The sequence below is a fragment of the Ovis aries genome, chromosome 1 (genome assembly GCF_016772045.2).
Source record: "Ovis aries strain OAR_USU_Benz2616 breed Rambouillet chromosome 1, ARS-UI_Ramb_v3.0, whole genome shotgun sequence".
Classification (NCBI taxonomy): domain Eukaryota; kingdom Metazoa; phylum Chordata; class Mammalia; order Artiodactyla; family Bovidae; genus Ovis; species Ovis aries.
In genome coordinates, this window is record NC_056054.1 from 264718546 (window position 1) to 264726478 (window position 7933).

A 7933-nucleotide genomic window follows, 5' to 3' on the forward strand; every position below is an offset into this window, starting at 1 on the left:
TTCGGAGCCCGGCTGATCTTCAGCTGAGCTGACCGACCCTTGTGTACCGTGCGCTGTGAGTTTCTCACCACAGCTGCACGCAGCCCTGGCATGCACCGTGGCATGCAGCCCTGGCATGCATGGCAGGTAGTGGTGCCTTGTGGTTTCCCCTGGCAGTGTAACCAGGCTTAGGGGTTAAAACCATCAGCCCGATGTGCCCACCTGCTTCCCTCTCAAGACAGCATGTCCCCCCTCCACGTGCCTGCCCCTTTCTAACAAGCTATCCCCCAAGCAAAGGCAAGCCTCTCCCCAGTGCCCTGGGGCCAGCCACACCCCTGACACCCCCGGACTTGTCCTGGGCCGTGAGTGGTGCTGCAGGCAGGCAGACTTTCCTGTGGGTTCCACATCCTTGCATGTCAGGGCCAGGACACAAATACGCTGGGACCTTTTTTGGGTAGGTGATGTCACACTGCATTCTGCTTGATGCAGGGGTGGACATGCATGAGTTGAGTTCACCCCCAGCACTGGCTACTAGCTAATTCAGTGCAATAGAGGCATTCCCACAAACGTACGGGAAGGAAATACGAGCCCTCGGGGGAACCCAGGAACTCAGGGCAGTTGACTCCAGTCAGGCTGGCGGCAGCCGCACCCTCCTTTCAAAGACAATTGAATTGCTTTAAAATTTGAAGCTCTGTGATGACAAGTTTACTTGGAGTTTTCTTTTCCTATAAACTTTTCAGTTTCTTTTTGTTTGCAAAATTATTTAGGACAGAAGTTGAACTGTGAATGAGATACTGAAATGCACTAAATTGTGTTAAACTGGAGTTACTTGATGCCATGAAGAAATGCATCTGATCTGCTTGTATTTATTGTCTCAGAATTGTACGTGGTGACAATCAAATGTTACTTGCCTACATACCAGGAAATTCAACTGGCTTCTGAATCATAACGATCGTCAGCAAGTACTGTAACTGTAAATGAAAATCTCTCTCTTTGGAAAACAACACAAACCATCGACCGAAACGTGTGGGACAGATGTCAGCGTTCTTTTTCCATTATTGATCCTCTGCCGTACCTGACCGTTGGCCAGCTTCAAAGGGTGATAAATTGTATACAGGGTGCAAATGTATTATATGAATGCTTCCTTTTGTACACTTCGTTTTTACAATTTTGCTACAGCTTTGTGTAGTGGAGGAGAGTGGGTATTTTTGGTCTATGGGAGCCTGTCGGGGGTGGGGGGTGGGGGTGGGAGCTAACTTCGACTCTAAACGCCTGTATCCCGCGAGAACTGGCTGCACTTGCCGTGTGCTGCAAAGATCGCTTTGTACTTGGGTGTGCTCCAGCCTGCCTGAATGGCAGTATTTTCTAGGTAGAATGCTGTGGGTGTCATGCTTGTTTATTAAAATTGCTGCTGTGAAAGAGAGGGATAAAATATCCACACTATGAGACAGTGACTGCCTGCCTCCTCCTGTTTCTGTGCTGCTGGCCCGCGGAGGGTTTTCCCTGGGCACTTCCTGGCCCTTGGGTTCCCTGCCTGCAGGCACCCTGAGGCTTGGACTGTTTCTCGAGACCATCCTGTGATGACACTCTCTGAGCCTCCCCATCTTGTGAAAGTTGCTTTTGGAAGGGAACTCAGGCAGAGCGATGGTCAGGCGAAAGCAAGGCAGAAAGATCAGCTGGTGCCTAAAGCATGCTCACTGACCCCTCTGCCTAAAAACCAGTCTGAAAAGCCATCTAGGACAAAAGGGTTTCCAAAGTAGGCATGTATATATCAAAAACTATTTTTTTGTAAAAGCAAATTCACTCTGTGGAGAAAACCCAGGAACCCTTCTTTATAAAGAAAAAAACTCTTGTCAGAACCAAGAGCTATTCCAGGGTCTGATTTGTCTGTCTTGTGAAAATAAATTGAGCTAAAGACTCATGGTGTCACTTATGCTCTGGGCAAGGCCCCTGAAGACATGCCTCTCTGCTCTGGGGCCGATGCCAGCAGTGGGCATCCACCCTGAGACCTGGGAAAGCCGGGCTCCACTAGGTTCTCCTGACCCACACGTGTCTACCCATGACTTGGCTTTGCAAGTATATCCTAAACTCAGAGCATGTGTGGACCAGCACATGCCTACAGGCCCCCCAAACACATGTGTACTGGTGCACGTGCACACACACACACATACACACACACACACAGGTACACACATATCCCAGATAGCAAGGGGAGAGCTTGAGGTGGTCATGTAGGAACAGCCCCATTAGGAAATGGGATGAAACTCTAAGCCTGCCCTGGGGGATCCCCTGCCCTGTGTCTCCTCCCTGCATGGAGCCTGAGCACAGCCTGGGCCAGGCAGTTGCACAGGTGAGGGTTTGAAAGTGCTCCCTAGAGGCTGAAACCTCAGTGGGGAGTTGGAAGTGTCCTGTGGTAGCTTGGAGGAAGGGGGCGAAGATGGGCTGTCTCTGGGCTCCAGTTCCACCGACTGGCAGGGTGTTCCACTTATAGGAGCCAGACCTCCTGCCAAGGCTTGGAGACTTAGAGGGACTCTGGATGCTGTGGGTCTGAGAACCCCAGGGAGGGGAACGCTGTCTGGGAAGGCACAGCACACCTGCCCTGAGGGCTCTCCACCTCCCCTCGGGTCTGGGTCACCACTCAGGACTAGGAAGCTCTGGATCATAGTCCCCACAGACTGTGCTAAAATGTTACCACTTATTGGTAAAGGACTTTCCTGACATCTCTGATTAAACGATCGGTCCCTCCTGCCCAGGACTATGTAAGAAAACCTGACCCACTGGGCCAACCCACGGCCATGGATGTGCCGTCAACCCTATGAATGGCAGGGCGGGAGCTGCCGCCTCAGGCCCCTGCCTTCTGGATGCCGCACGGAGCTGTGCAACTGTCTCAGGATGGCCCTTCAGTGCCTAAAGCCAGCCGGGCAGGTGGGAATTGTTGGCCCCTCCTCCTGCTCAACCCCTTTTCTGTGGCTTCCAACCAGAACAGAGGCTGAGACCAACCTGCCTTTTGCCTCTCTTCAGTGAGAGACTTGGTGCAGAGGGAGGTGGGTGCTGTGCGTCCTGGTAAAGCTCAAGGTCTGGGGGAGTGTGCCCTGCACGGAGCTGCTCCCGGGCTCAGGGGGTTGGAGAGACGCCCACCTTCCAGTGTGGGAGGTACGTAGTCCAGACACCCCTCCTTGGCCTCGCTGGCCTGTCTCCTGGGGACAGCCCAGCACATCTGTGGTGTCCTCGGCACGAGGGTGAGTGCTCACTGTGCTGAGTCGGGACAGCTGCGAGCAATGTGCTGGCGAGAACTATTTCTTCACAACGGCTCAGTTTGCTGTACACCCCGGGATCTGATGAGCGCAGGGTTGCTGTGGGTGGGAGGCGAAGGCACATATATGCACATTCCTGCCAGGCCACGCAGACGGGCTGCAAAGCCCAGCGTGGCCACTGAAGCTGAGCTGCCCCTTGCGGTATTCCCATGTCCTGTCCCCAGTGAGGGGAAACTCATTTTACTATTGTGAACGCTGCTCCCACTTTGACTTTTTTTTTTTCCTGCACTGGCTGGTGGGATCTTAGTTCCCCAAGCTTGGATTGAACCCGGGCCCTCGGCTGTGAGAGCTCAGAGTCCTGACGGCTGGGTCTGTTGTCACAACCATGTCAGCTTGTGGAATCTCCTCAGGAGACTCCCAGAAGACTCCTCCCACTGGTAGATGCAAGTGACCCACGAGGCATCGCTGCTTGTGCTTCATCCCAGAATGAGCACCAAGAATACCCAGGCGGCAAAAACAAAAAAACAAAAAAACAAAAAAACAAACAAAAAAAAATACCCAGGCGGGCACTGGAGAGCAGGCTGAAGATCGAAGGACTCCATCCCTCTGGACAGCAGCCAGCAGAGTGGATGCCTCTCGGCCGGACAGCCAGGTCTCCAGAGACAGGGGAGGTGAGGAACTGGGAGGTGGACCTGGGGTCTCAGCCAGGTCCTCCAGGCCTGCTGAGCTCAGCTGGCCACCCCTCCCCATGCCCACCAGTGCCCCAAGAAGCAAGAGAGCTGACCTTGCACTGGGCACACCTGCCGAGTCCCGTGCTGTCAGATCCCTCCCAGAGGGAGAGACAGAGGCTGGCTCACCCAGTTAGGATGGGTAAAAAAAGGCTGGTCACCTGTCAAAGGCAGGTTTTCCTGCTGTAGGAGGGAGGAGAGCCAGGGAGGCTTGAGCCCTAATCCCCATGCCAAGGCAGGGGCTCTGGAAGGCTGGGTGCCCTGAAGGAAGGGCACAGGGCAGGGGTGCCTGCTGTGGCCAGGCTACCAGGGTGAGCTAACTGGACATGCCAAGGCCCCCCGAGGACAGGAGGTGGTGTGTACATTGGAGCAAGGGGCCCAGAGGTATCTACTAAAAAAGTCACAGCTTAAAAACTTAAGAGTTACATTTTATTTATGGGAATGTTTAGGGCTTCAAGCCTGGGAGACAGGTCTAAAGTAGTCCCAAGAAACTGCTCCAAGGAGGTGGAGGAAAGAGTCAGATTATACAGAAGCTTGCAACAAAGTGGGGCAGGCAATCTGAATATAAGAGGCTATTTTAATTAAGGAAAACCAGATACATCAAGTTAAGGAATTTAGTAGTGCTTTTCTATGTATTGGAAGATGCAAGCATCTCAGCTCAGTTTGGTTCAGTAGCTCAGTTGTGCCCGACTCTTTGAGACCGCATGGACTGCAGCACGCCAGGCCTCCCTGTCCATCACCAACTCCCGGAGTTTGCTCAAACTCGTGCATTGAACTGGTGATGCCATCCAACCATCTCATCCTCTGTCGTCCCCTTCTCCTCCTGCCTTCAATCATTCCCAGCATCAGGGGCTTTTCTAATGAGTCAGTTCTTCACATCAGGTTGCCAAAGTATTGGAGTTTCAGCTTCAACATCAGTCTTTCCAAGGAATATCCACAACTGATTTCCTTGGATCTTCTTGCAGTCCAAGGCACTCTCAGGAGTCTTCTCCAACACTGCAGTTCAAAAGCATCTGTTCTTTGGCACTCAGCTTTCTTTATAGTCCAACTCTCACATCCTTACATGACCACAGGAAAAACCATAGCTTTGACTAGACGGACCTTTGTTGGCAAAGTAATGTCTCTGCTTTTGAATATGCTGTCTAGGTTGGTCATAACTTTTCTTCCAAGGAGCAAGTGTCTTTTAATTTCATGGCTGCAGTCACCATCTGCAGTGATTTTAGAGCCCCCCAAAATAAAGTCTGTCACTGTTTCCACTGTTTCCCCATCTATTTGCCATGAAGTGATGGAACCGGATGCCATGATCTTGGTTTTCTGAATGTTGAGCTTTAAGGTAACTTTTTCACTGTCCTCTTTTACGTTCATCAAGAGGCTTTTTAGTTCTTCACTTTCTGCCATAAGGGTGGTGTCATCTGAATATCTGAGGTTATTGATATTTTCCCCTGCTGTCTTAATTCCAGCTTGTATTTCATCCAGCCTGGCATTTCTCGTGATGTACTCTGTATATAAGTTAAATAAACAAGTGACAATATACAGCCTTGACGTACTCCTTTCCCAATTGGGAACCAGTCTGTTGTTCCATGTCCAGTTCAAACTGTTGCTTCCTGACCTGTGTACAGATTTCTCAAGAGGCAGATCAGATGGTCTGGTATTTCCATGTCTGGAAGAATTTTCCAGTTTGTGGTGATCCACACAGGCAAAGGCTTTAGTGTAGTCAATGAAACAGAAGTAGATGTTTTTCTGGAACTCTCTTACTTTTTTGATGATCCAGTGGATGTTGGCAATTTGATCTCTGGTTCTTCTGCCTTTTCTCAATCCAGCTTGAACATCTGGAAGTTCACAGTTCACGTACTGTTGAAGCCTGGCTTGGAGAATTTTCAGCATTACTTTGCTAGCGTGTGAGATGAGTGCAACTGCAGTAGTTTGAGCATTCTTCGGCATTGCTTTTCTTTGTGATTGAAATGAAAACTGACCTTTTCCAGTCCTATGGCCTCTGCTGAGTTTTCCAAATTTGCTGCCATATTGAGTACAGCACTCTCACAGCATCATCTTTTAGGATTTGAAATAGCTCAGCTGGAATTCCATCACCTCCACTAGCTTTGTTCATAGTGATGCTTCCTAAGGCCCACCTGACTTTGCATTTCAGGACGTCTGGCTCTAGGTGAGTGATCATACCATCATGATTATCTGGGTTGTGAAGATCTTTTTGTATAGTTCTTCTGTGTATTCTTGCCACCTCTTCTTAATATCTTCTGCTTCTGTTAGGTCCATACCATTTCTGTCCTTTATCGAGCCCATCTTTGCAAGCATAAGGCAATGGCACCCTACTCCAGTACTCTTGCCTGGAAAATCCCATGGATGGAGGAGCCTGGCAGCGACTTAGCAGCAGCAGCAGCAGGCTTACTGAAATCATGTGTTTCTTATGTATTTCATCTATCTGGGACCAGCATTCTGTTTCTTGATTTTATTACTTCCTTAGCTCCTTGTTCATGCTTCCCTGATGGCTCAGACATAAGAGTTTGCCTGTGATGCAGGAGATCCAGCTTCCACCCTTGGTCCAGGAAGATCCCCTGGAGGAGGAAATGGCAACCCACTCCAGTATTCTTGGCTGAAGAATCCCATGGACAGAGAAGCCTGGCGGGATACAGTCCATGGGATCGCAAAGAATCAGACGCAACTTAATGGAACAGCAACTTAGTTTCTGGTTCACCAGTCGGTTCACTGAAGGGAGGGGGCGGCAGCTGACAGCTGCTGGATCGCAGGCATTGTCCTCTCATTTGGGCATCCTCTGGGCTCAGTAATTCACATTTGGAGGCCTGAAGTCACTGATGGCTGTGACATCCTCGTTTACTGATATGGCAGGAAAATACTTCATTTCACAGTGGTAGGCCCTAACCTCCCTGGGTACAGGGCAGGGAGAATGGAGAGGCTCACTGAACATTTGCTCCCTGGTCCTTTGGGCAGGGGAGGTTTACATTTAAGGGTGGAGGAGGATTTGCCTAAGCAAACTGCTCTGAGGGGGCTCTAGGATTCACCTGTCTAGCACCAGGTGGAGCTGGAACTGGCAGGACATTCTCCTGGCGGAGCTGAGCATTTTAAGGTGGGGTTGTTGCCCTTCATTGGTAGTACAGATGACAAAGCATCTGCCTACAATGTGGGAGACACAGGTTCTATCCCTGGGTCAGGAAGATCCCTGAGTCGGGAAGAGCCTCTGGAGAAGGAATTGGCAACCCACTCTAGTATTCTTGCCTGGAAAATCCCATAGACGGTGGAGCCTGGCAGGCTACAGTTAATCGGGTCGCAGAGAATCAGACATGACTGAACAACTAACACTTTCAACTTTGTCCCAGGGCAGGGCCCCGAGCTGTCAGCAGCTGCCAGAATCAGATCAGTCTCAGTGAAAGGTCTGGATGGTTCTCAGCACCCTGCAGAAAGGGGACAAGGGCCAACCTCCCTGCCCTCATCCCCTGGCCATTATGCTGGCTCTCCCCTGGTGTGGCCTGGAGGAGCCTGGAGTTTCTGTAGCAAGGGTCAGGAGAACTGGAGAGCAAAGGAAAGCCAACCTGCACAGAAGCTGCTGGAAGGAACTTGGGAAGGTCAAGGCCGAATGGGAGGCGGCAGGGAATTTCCAAGGGGAGTCCTGTGGTGACACTGGAAGTCTCCAGGCAGCACTTGATCAGAACTGTCACCCGCCCCGGGGTTCTTCTCTCTGAGGCCTGAAGGCAATGGGAGTGGGTGGTAAGGGAGCGATGGAGTTATTTGGAAAGGAAGTCCCAAGATGAACTCTTCAAAGGAAAAAGAGCTAAAGTGAAAGCATAGCACCACCAACAAAGCAACTGTCAACCAGAAAATGTACAACATGAGAGCTGAGAGTGGAGTTTCACTTGGGGCCAAATGAGGACTGTAGCCCGGGAGACAGCACCTCAGAGAGCCCTGAGACACTGCTCCCAAGAGGTAGTGGCAAAGGTCAAT